Source organism: Zeus faber (genome assembly GCF_960531495.2).
Source record: "Zeus faber genome assembly, chromosome: 2".
Taxonomy (NCBI): Eukaryota; Metazoa; Chordata; class Actinopteri; order Zeiformes; family Zeidae; genus Zeus; species Zeus faber.
The window spans coordinates 341,300-353,853 of NC_137189.1; positions in this window are offsets into that span (position 1 = coordinate 341,300).

Genomic DNA, 12,554 nt, shown 5'->3' on the forward strand with positions numbered 1-12,554 from the left:
ATTTGGCGGAACGGTTAAACGCTTCAGTCATTACTCTATGTGACAGTGTCAGAAAGTGTAAATACAATGATAAACTTGTATGTGCTGCTAATGTGTTGTTTGCCAACCAGTTTTAGGCCCATATAAAATGTATTTTTCGAGTTATGATCATTTTCCGAACTTTGGACCGTTTGCTGTCTAGCTGAATTAGAGAAACACCGAACCATTGTCTCTTTGTAGGCGCATGATTCAGAATACTGCAGTACAGCATAGAAATTTAATTAATATGATGAACTATTATGTGCTTCTTAAGTGTTTCTCACAGAGTTCTAGGCCCATCTAACATATATTTGTGGAGTTATGATCATTTTCAGAACTTTGGACGATTTGCTGTCGAGCTGAATTAGAGAAACACCGAACCATTGTCTCTTTGTTGGTGAATGATTCAGAATGCTGCAGTACACCATATAACTTTAATTAATATGAGGAACAATTATTTTGCTTCTTAAGTCTTTCTCAAAGACAGTTTAAATACAATGATAAACTAGTATGTGCTGCTAAAGTGTTGTTTGTCAACCAGTTTTAGGCCCATATAAAATGTATTTTTCGAGTTATGATAATTTTCATCAAAGTCTACACATGTGGGAAAAAACGCATTTTCAGCCGATTTAAACGTCGATTTGGTGGAACGGTTAAACGCTTCAGTCATTACTCTATGTGACAGTGTCAGACAGTTTAAATACAATGATAAACTAGTATGATCTGCTAAAGTGTTGTTTGTCAGCCAGTTTTAGGCCCATATAAAATGTATTTTTCGAGTTCAGATAATTTTCATCAAAGTCTACACGTGGGAAAAAACGCATTTTCAGTCGATTTAAACGTCGATTTGGCGGAACGGTTAAACACTTCAGTCATTACTCTATGTGACAGTGTCAGACAGTTTAAATACAATGATAAACTAGTATGTGCTGCTAAAGTCTTGTTTGTCAACCAGTTTTAGGCCCAAATAAAATGTATTTTTCGAGTTCTGATAATTTTCATCAAAGTCTACACGTGAGAAAAAACGCATTTTCAGCCGATTTAAACGTCGAAAAGGCGAATCGGTTGAACGCTTCAGTCATTACTCTATGTGACAGTGTCAGAAAGTGTAAATACAATGATAAACTTGTATATGCTGCTAATGTGTTGTTTGCCAACCAGTTTTAGGCCCATATAAAATGTATTTTTCGAGTTATGATCATTTTCCGAACTTTGGACCGTTTGCTGTCTAGCTGAATTAGAGAAACACCGAACCATTGTCTCTTTGTAGGCGCATGATTCAGAATACTGCAGTACAGCATAGAAATTTAATTAATATGATGAACTATTATGTGCTTCTTAAGTGTTTCTCACAGAGTTCTAGGCCCATCTAACATATATTTGTGGAGTTATGATCATTTTCAGAACTTTGGACGATTTGCTGTCGAGCTGAATTAGAGAAACACCGAACCATTGTCTCTTTGTTGGTGAATGATTCAGAATGCTGCAGTACACCATATAACTTTAATTAATATGAGGAACAATTATTTTGCTTCTTAAGTCTTTCTCAAAGACAGTTTAAATACAATGATAAACTAGTATGTGCTGCTAAAGTGTTGTTTGTCAACCAGTTTTAGGCCCATATAAAATGTATTTTTCGAGTTATGATAATTTTCATCAAAGTCTACACATGTGGGAAAAAACGCATTTTCAGCCGATTTAAACGTCGATTTGGTGGAACGGTTAAACGCTTCAGTCATTACTCTATGTGACAGTGTCAGACAGTTTAAATACAATGATAAACTAGTATGATCTGCTAAAGTGTTGTTTGTCAGCCAGTTTTAGGCCCTTATAAAATGTATTTTTCGAGTTATGATCATTTTCAGAACTTTGGACGATTTGCTGTCGAGCTGAATTAGAGAGACACCGAACCATTGTCTCTTTGTAGGTGAATGATTCAGGATGCTGCCGTACACCATATAACTTTAATTAATATGAGGAAAAATTATTTTGCTTCTTAAGTCTTTCTCAAAGACAGTTTAAATACAATGATGAACTAGTATGTGCTGCTAATGTCTTGTTTGTCAACCAGTTTTAGGCCTATATAAAATGTATTTTTCGAGTTCTGATAATTTTCATCAAAGTCTACACGTGGGAAAAAACGCATTTTCAGTCGATTTAAACGTCGAAAAGGCGAATCGGTTAAACGCTTAAGTCATTACTCCATGTGACAGTGTCAGACAGTTTAAATACAATGATGAACTAGTATGTGCTGCTAAAGTGTTGTTTGTCAACCAGTTTTAGGCCCATATAAAATGTATTTTTCGAGTTATGATCATTTTCAGAAATTTGGACGATTTGCTGTCTAGCTGAATTTGAGAAACACCGAACCATTGCCTCTTTGTACGTGCATGATTTAGAATGCTGCAGTACACCATATAACTTTAATTAATATGAGGAACAATTATGTGCTTCTTAAGTCTTTCGCAAAGACAGTTTAAATACAATGATAAACTAGTATGTGCTGCTAAAGTGTTGTTTGTCAACCAGTGCGCATGCGCGACTGGCATCCGACAGCACCAGGAAGTGGAACACCGCGGGTGGAACACGGAAGGGAGTTTTTTCCGGACTCCAGAACGTCTTTACGGAATCTTTTTCATTTTTATGTGACTGATCCTCCAGCAGTGGTTGTTTTCAGTGCGTGGGGGGTCCCCCCCCCCACACACCCCAACCACCCTTTTTCTTCGGGTGTGCGATGACCGATCACATTGAAACAAACTCTGCGACCGGGAAAATGGATCACGTACGGCTGAATGAAGAAGCAAACGCACCAAAAGGTGGCGGCGAAGCAGACAGAAGCTATGGAAAAGAGCTTACAGTCTGTGTGGAACTGCAAGGGGAGGAAAGTATTACGACGACGGAATTGATGAAGAACGTGCGAGAGCTCTGCGGCGGTTTACTAGCTTGCCGCACCACCGGAGATCGACGATACGAACTTACAATGAGTGACCAAAGAGGGAAAGATCGCCTGCTGGAGGGATTCAAGATTGGAGAGGTAAGAATAATAGCCAGAGAATTGAGGAATGACGAGATGGTCGTTTCCTTCCTCAACCTCCCGGCTTATATTACTGACGACGAAATACTGGGGAAGCTACATGGTTGGGGCGTGTCGGCCACCTCGCCGATTAAGCGCAGAATGTGGCCAGGAACCCGTATTGCGGACGGTACACGGTTTATGAGAGTAAAATTCAATAAATTAGTTGAGTCTTCCATACTCTGCAAAGTTTCACACTGCCATAGGGCCAGAGTACTTCCGCGTCATTCACGATAGACAATCAAAGGTCTGCCGCCTCTGTATACAGCCTGGACATATCCTACGGGAATGTCCGGAGTTCTTCTGTCGCAAATGTGGATTGCAAGGACACTTTGCGAGAGAGTGCCAAAGTGCCAAGAAATGTGACCTGTGTCATAACACTTGGAATGAATGTGACTGCAATAAGAGCGAGGAGGACGGCGGCGCTCCGCTGGTGACGACGGCCGCTTCAACCGATAGGCAAGGCGAACTGCATAGCGAGGATGAAAATAAAATGGAGACTGAGACGGGGCAGGGGGATGTGAGGGATGAAACTCAACCTGCAGTGGCGGGTAGTATGAACCAAGCAAGCGAGGTGAGGCTAGATCTGAGCTCCGGCTCTGACGAGGAGAGCGGAGCGAGACGAGGAGCGAGGCTGAAGGCGGAGGTGGGAGGGGAGGTGCTAGCCTTGGGAGTGGGCCCCACCCCCGCTCCTACCCCGCTGCTGCTGAAGCAAATCAGAGATCCTGCATCTGAGATGGGAATGATGAATAGGTCATCATCTCAGTCCCAGCCCCTCCAGCGACTGCCTCTTGATAACCTGATCTCAAGTGCAAGTGAGGCCGAATCCGAGATAGACTTGTCTTATATGAACAGAATTGGGAAAAGGCTAAGTGAAAAGCAGATGAGAAGGAGAAGCAAGAGAAACAAAGACAGAGTTAATAACTAAATGTCGAAAATCATACTCTCTTCTCAGTGTGACTCTTATGATTAGCTTCACTTCTCTAAATGCTAACGGCCTGCGCACAAAATCGAAAATAGATTCTGTACTGCAAACTTTGAACTCGGATGTAGTCTGCCAGCAAGAAACTTGGTGGGACCAGGAGCATCACGACTATGTGGCGAACCAGAGAAACAAGCAGGTATTTTCAAACCACGGGTCAGCAAGATCATGCGGGGTGGCAATCATATCTAAGATTGCTTCAGGCATGAGTGCTGAAGAGATATACAAAGACGATCAAGGCAGAGTATTAATTGTAGATTTTTCACTTAATAAACAACGATATAGAATAATTAACATATATGCACCAAACAATGAAAATCATAGAAAGCAGTTTTTTATTAAATTAAAGAAATGGTACGGAAACAATGTAATAATAACTGGAGACTTTAATGTGGCTCTAACAAAAATGGACGTGTCAGTAAACAATACCTTCAAGAGTGACGCCAGTCGAACAACCCTAATGAATTTGATAAATCACCATAACCTAGTAGAAATGTGGAGAATCTCAAACCCTTTGAAGCGGGACTTCTCGAGAAGGCAGATTGTAAAGGGGGTCCTCAAACAGTCCAGAATCGATCTCTGTCTGGCTTCCTCCAGCATTATCAGAGACATTAACAAAATTAAATATGAGTTCAATAGCTGGAGCGATCACGCATCTTTATATTGGCAATTAGGGGACGATGGAAGGCCCAGAGGTGGGGGCATCTGGTGCTTCAATGCCAGTCTCCTTGAGGACCAAACCTTCAAAAAAAAGATAAGGAATCTACTGAGCAATATAACAGATGAATTAGCTGTAGAAGGAAACTACATTAAATCATGGGACGATGTAAAAAGACGAATTAAGAGAGCCTGTATAAATTATAGTAAAGAGAAAGGATGGCGGGAAGGAATGGAGGAGAGAACATTAAGGGACCTCCTCGCAAAAGAAATTACATTACTTGACCATGACCCTGACAGAAGTTGTGCAAAATTTGAAGAATATGAAGCTAAACTTCACTCTTTTGAAAAGAAAAGATGCATAGGAGCAGCTGTTAGAAGTAGATTTAAAAATATCACAGATGGGGAGAAATGTACAGCTTTTTTCCTTGGCCTAGAAAAAAAAAACCAAAACAAAGCCAGAATGGGTCCGAATGAAAATAGTAAGGGGGAAATAATAGTTGAGCAGGAAGACATACTGGACGAAATACATAGGTATTACGAGAACCTCTTTACTAGTAACAGCTCCAATCCAAAACAAACTAAAGAAATACTGGAATGTATTGATAGGGAAATAAATCACATAGACAAAGAAGAGTGCGACACGGTAATCACATTAGCGGAAGTAGAACTGGCAATAGATGGACTAAATAAGAACAAAAGCCCAGGCCCAGACGGAATCTCGACAGAGTTCTACCAGTGCTTCAAAGCCCAGCTGGCCCCCTTGCTGCTAAAACTTTACACTAGTATTAGAGTAAACCAGACAACTCCGGACTCCCTCACAAAAGGTATCATCACAATTGTATTTAAGAATAAAGGATGCCGGAACCAACTGAAAAATTATAGGCCAATTAGCCTACTCAATTCAGATTATAAGATTCTGGCAAAAATTCTGGCTAATAGACTTAAAGCAGTAATAGGCTCAATCATCAGCAATACGCAAACTTACAGTATCCCAGGCAGAGATATTACAGACTCCATCAATACAATTAGGGATACAGTAAAAACAATGACTATGCAGAGGGGCCTGCTGCTTGGAGTAGACCTAGAAAAAGCTTTTGACAGGGTTGAGCATCCGTTCCTCTGGTCCGTAATGGAAAAGTTCGGCTTCGGAGCAAAGTTCATCGATTGGATCAAGGTGTTATATCGAAGTGCGAGTAGCAGGGTGAAATGCAACGGACTTCTCACCAGGGACATTCGGATCGAGAGGTCTGTGAGACAGGGATGCCCCCTCTCAGCTCTGCTATACACCCTGGTCGCAGAACCCCTCGCACTCCTAATACTGAAAGACAAAAATATAAAAGGTATCTTAACGCCAAATGGCAACAAAACCAAAATAGTCCAATATGCAGACAACATTAATATCATGGTCTCGGATGGTGACAGCATAGACCATGTCTTCAAACACCTAGGGGCCTATGAGAAAGCCTCTGGCGCAAGAATCAATAAAGAAAAATCTGCAATAATGTTCTGCGGTAAGAATCAAAAAACGATAAACAAATGGGGCCTTAAAGAGACCACAGGGTGCAGAGAAATCTTGGGTGTGTACATTGGGAAAGACAAGAGTGAAGCAAGAGATAAAACATGGAAGAGTGTGATAATTAAAATACAGTGTACCTTGAACCTGTGGAGGGCGAGGGGGCTTAGTCTAAAAGGAAAGGTAATAGTATCTAATGCCTTAGTGCTGTCAAAAATTAATCATGCTTTGGGAACCTGTGAGCTGCCCGATTGGGCACTAAATTCATTGAACGGTGAGATATCCTCCTTTCTTTGGAAGGGTAAGGGAAATATGATCGCCCACAGGACGTTAATTGCTAATAAACGGGAGGGGGGATTAGGGCTGATTGACATTGGTGCCAAAAGAGACGCACTGAGGGTCAAATTGATAGGGAAATTCTTGGATTCGACCAGGCAGTATCCCTGGGAGGACGCACTCGCAGGCTACCTGGCGGAGTTTGGGGAGAGGAGCAAATACAATCTCTGTACCCACTACCCCAGAAAAACCTACAGTGGCCTGCCGGGCTTCTACCAGGAGGTGCTGGAGGCATGGGGAAGGATACTCCCCCACCTCAGACCCGAGTGCAGTAAAAAAGAGCATGTGCTGCAGTTACCTTTCCTCTCGAATCCATGCTTCACCTATAATGGGAGAAACCTCGTCAGCAGTCACTTGACGGCAGCAGGCCTAACAAGAGTGGGACAGGTGACCGACCACAAAGGGAACTTTGATATAGGGAATGTACTTTGGGAATTAGACAGATGGAAGGTGCAAGATTCAAGATTCAAGATTCAAGATTTTTATTTGTCACATACATATACATACTTCCATACATATATGCAGTGAAATGTAATGCAACGCACCCGGTGATAGCACACAAGAAGTCCTAGGAAAAAGTACTAAAATAAAATAAAATAAAAAGTAGAAAATTACTTTCTAATAGACCGACTAACTGACTCCTAAAACGTAATACAGTAAGTGGAATACTTATAGAATAAGATAAAAAATATATAGAATAAAATACAATAAAAAATAAATTGAAATAAAATGGAATAGGTTGAAGGAATATGGCTATGTATATACAGATATATGCATTTAAAGTGGCATGTGATTTAAAGTGGCATGTGAATGTGAATAGTGTGAGGTAGTGTTTGGGATAATACAGCACAGTATACAACAGTACGGCGCAGCAATACGGCATCACGAACAACCCTGAACAGTGATACAGTATGCGGTACAGTATGCTACATACAGTACAGTAGGTAGTGGAGCCTAGTGCATGGCTCAGTTAGGACCCCTGGTGAGGTCAGCATTGACAGTTCTGATGGCTTGAGGGAAGAAACTCCGTCTCAGTCTCTCTGTTCTCGCTGCGTGACTGCGGAGGCGCTTGCCTGACCGCAGCAGCTGAAACAGTCCGTTGTTGGGGTGATGAGGATCCTTCATGATCCTACGGGCTCTGCTACTACACCTCCTGGTGTATAACTCCTGCAAGGGGGGGAGGGTAGTTCCAGTGGTACGTTCAGCTGAACGCACCACCCTCTGCAGGGCCCGCCTGTCCTGGGCAGTACAGTTCCCAAACCAGGCAGTGATGTTGCCTGTCAGGATGCTCTCCACTGCTCCAGAGTAGAAGGACTTGAGGATCCTCACCGAGACCCGGAATTTCCTCAGCTGCCTGAGGTGGTAGAGACGCTGCCTCGCCTTTCTCACCAGAGTGTCTGTGTGAACAGTCCATGTTATGCAATGCCATGCAATACAGGGAAAAACTGATTGTCTCTTTCGGGGAAAAATTTGATCAAAGCCTACTACCTGAGTGGCGAGGCATGCTCAAAGAGAAAGGACCCAAGGGGCAGGATGATGCCCTGAACTTCCTCCTGTGCCTTAGAGGAAAATTCCCCACCATCCAATCAGTGAAAACCAGAGACTGGTATAGATTACTCATTTCAAAGATTGTGACAATTCCAGCTTCAGAAAAGGCCTGGTCAAGGATATTTCCTGGCTATTCAATTAGAAATATATGGAACAACATGGAAATCCCTTTTGCCACATCAGCCATCTTCCACCTGGATTTCAAGATAAGGCACAGGAGGATTTTTACTGGCATCATCCTGCATCAAATACACAAAGACTTGCACAAGAGGGAGTGTGCGGTCTGCATGGAAGAAGCAGAAGACATTGAGCACCTGTTCCTTAGGTGCACGGCCCTCACGAACTATAGGGAGAGGGTCAAGAGCCTACTGGTGGAACATTGTGGCCTTAGGAGACTAACAGGGCTTACATGGGACTGGGCCTACATGTTTGGCCCCCCCCCCAAAACAAAGAGTCCAACGGAAAACTTACTGATAAACACTGTGCTGGCATTTGCCAGGCGCGCAACATGGACAAGAAGGAACTTGGCACTATATGAGGGTAGAGACGTAAGCATACAAAGCCTCTTTGGAAACTCACTAAAAGCCCACCTATCGTTGGTATATGGAGGAAACAAAGACCTTTTTGTAAGCCAATTCATGCAACAAACTACCCTACTCCAGGAAACTGAATGCCACTCTCTCTCCTTCGCATTCTGATAGGATAGAGAATGGGAGAAAAAGGGAAAACATGTATTTCCCAAGTGTTTAAAAATGTTTTCTTGGCATAATTGTTACTGTTGATGATTCTGTATTTTTATATTAAAAAAAAAAAAAAAAAAAAAAAATGTGTTTTTCGAGTTATGATAATTTTCATCAAAGTCTACACATGTGGGAAAAAACGCATTTTCAGCCGATTTAAACGTCGAAAAGGCGGATCGGTTAAACGCTTCAGCCATTACTCTGTGACAGTGTCAGACAGTTTAAATACAATGATAAACTAGTATGTGCTACTAAAGTCTTGTTTGTCAACCAGTTTTAGGCCCATATAAAATGTATTTTTCGAGTTCTGATAATTTTCATCAAAGTCTACACGTGGGAAAAAATGCATTTTAAGCCGATTTTAACGTCGATTTGGTGGAACGGTTAAACGCTTCAGTCATTACTCTATGTGACAGTGTCAGACAGTTTAAATACAATGATAAACTAGTATGTGCTGCTAAAGTGTTGTTTGTCAAACAGTTTTAGGCCCATATAAAATGTATTTTTCGAGTTCTGATAATTTTCATCAAAGTCTACACGTGGGAAAAAACGCATTTTCAGCCGATTTTAACGTCGATTTGGCGGAACGGTTAAACGCTTCAGTCATTACTCTATGTGACAGTGTCAGACAGTTTAAATACAATGATAAACTAGTATGTGCTGCTAAAGTGTTGTTTGTCAAACAGTTTTAGGTCCATATAAAATGTATTTTTCGAGTTATGATCATTTTCAGAACTTTGGACGATTTGCTGTCTAGCTGAATTAGAGAAACACCGAACAATTGTCTCTTTGTAGGTGCATGATTTTGAATGCTGCAGTACACCATATAACTTTAATTAATATGAGGAACAATTATGTGCTTCTTAAGTCTTTCTCAAAGACAGTTTAAATACAATGATAAACTAGTATGTGCAGCTAAAGTCTTGTTTGTCAACCAGTTTTAGGCCCATATAAAATGTATTTTTCGAGTTATGGTAATTTTCATCAATGTCTACACGTGGGAAAAAACGCATTTTCAGTCGATTTAAACGTCGATTTGGCGGAACGGTTAAACACTTCAGTCATTACTCTATGTGACAGTGTCAGACAGTTTAAATACAATGATAAACTAGTATGTGCTGCTAAAGTCTTGTTTGTCAACCAGTTTTAGGCCCAAATAAAATGTATTTTTCGAGTTCTGATAATTTTCATCAAAGTCTACACGTGAGAAAAAACGCATTTTCAGCCGATTTAAACGTCGAAAAGGCGAATCGGTTGAACGCTTCAGTCATTACTCTATGTGACAGTGTCAGAAAGTGTAAATACAATGATAAACTAGTATGTGCTGCTAATGTGTTGTTTGCCAACCAGTTTTAGGCCCATATAAAATGTATTTTTCGAGTTATGATCATTTTCCGAACTTTGGACCGTTTGCTGTCTAGCTGAATTAGAGAAACACCGAACCATTGTCTCTTTGTAGGTGAATGATTCAGAATGCTGCAGTACACCATATAACTTTAATTAATATGAGGAACAATTATTTTGCTTCTTAAGTCTTTCTCAAAGACAGTTTAAATACAATGATGAACTTGTATGTGCTGCTTATGTCTTGTTTGTCAACCAGTTTTAGGCCCATATAAAATGTATTTTTCGAGTTCTGATAATTTTCATCAAAGTCTACACATGTGGGAAAAAATGCATTTTCAGCCGATTTTAACGTCGATTTGGTGGAACGGTTAAACGCTTCAGTCATTACTCTATGTGACAGTGTCAGACAGTTTAAATACAATGATAAACTAGTATGTGCTGCTAAAGTGTTGTTTGTCAGCCAGTTTTAGGACCTTATAAAATGTATTTTTCGAGTTATGATCATTTTCAGAACTTTGGACGATTTGCTGTCTAGCTGAATTAGAGAAACACCGAACAATTGTTTCTTTGTAGGTGCATGATTCAGTATACTGCAGTACAGCATAGAAATTTAATTAATATGATGAACTATTATGTGCTTCTTAAGTGTTTCTCACAGAGTTCTAGGCCCATCTAACATGTATTTGTGGAGTTATGATCATTTTCAGAACTTTGGACGATTTGCTGTCGAGCTGAATTAGAGAAACACCGAACCATTGTCTCTTTGTAGGTGAATGATTTTGAATGCTGCAGTACACCATATAACTTTAATTAATATGAGGAACAATTATGTGCTTCTTAAGTCTTTCTCAAAGACAGTTTAAATACAATGATAAACTAGTATGTGCAGCTAAAGTATTGTTTGTCAACCAGTTTTAGGCCCATATAAAATGTATTTTTCGAGTTATGATAATTTTCATCAATGTCTACACGTGGGAAAAAACGCATTTTCAGTCGATTTAAACGTCGATTTGGCGGAACGGTTAAACGCTTCAGTCATTACTCTATGTGACAGTGTCAGTCAGTTTAAATACAATGATGAACTAGTATGTGCTGCTAAAGTCTTGTTTGTCAACCAGTTTTAGGCCCATATAAAATGTATTTTTCGAGTTCAGATAATTTTCATCAAAGTCTACACGTGGGAAAAAACGCATTTTCAGTCGATTTAAACGTCGATTTGGCGGAACGGTTAAACACTTCAGTCATTGCTCTATGTTAAACGCTTCAGTCATTACTCTGTGTGACAGTGTCAGACAGTTTAACATGGGCCTAAAACTGTCTGAACTAACAGAAGCGTTTAACCAATTCCCCTTTTCGACGTTAAAATCGGCTGAAAATGCGTTTTTCAATCATTCACCTCTGAAGAGACAATGGTTCGGTGTTTCTCTAATTCAGCTAGACAGCAACCCGTCACAAGTTCTGAAAATGCTCATACCTTAACAAATACATGTTGTATGGGCCTAAAACTGTTTGACAAACAACGCTTTAGCAGCATATACTAGTTCACCATTGTATTTAAACTGTCTGACACTGTCACACAGAGTAATGACTGAAGCGTTTAACCAATTCCCCTTTTCGACGTTTAAATCGGCTGAAAATGCGTTTTTTCCCACATGTGCACATAATGATGAAAATGACCATAACTCGACAAATACATGTTAGATGGGCCTAAAACTGTTTGACAAACAACACTTTAGCAGCATATACTAGTTCACCATTGTATTTAAACTGTCTGACACTGTCACACAGAGTAATGACTGAAGCGTTTAACCAATTCCCCTTTTCGACGTTTAAATCGGCTGAAAATGCGTCTTTTTCCCACATGTGCACACAATGATGAAAATAATCATAACTCGACAAATACATTTTACATGGGCCTAAAACTGTTTGACAAACAACACTTTAGCAGCATCTACTAGTTCACCATTGTATTTAAACTGTCTGACACTGTCACACAGAGTAATGACTGAAGCGTTTAACCAATTCCCCTTTTCGACGTTTAAATCGGCTGAAAATGCGTTTTTTCCCACATGTGCACACAATGATGAAAATGATCATAACTCCACAAATACATGTTAGATGGGCCTAGCAATCTGTGAGAAACACTTAAGAAGCACATAATAGTTCATCATATTAATTAAATTTCTATGCTGTACTGCAGCATTCTGAATCATTCACCTCTGAAGAGACAATGGTTCGGTGTTTCTCTAATTCAGCTACACAGCAAACCGTCACAAGTTCTGAAAATGCTCATACCTCAACAAATACATGTTGTATGGGCCTAAAACTGTTTGACAA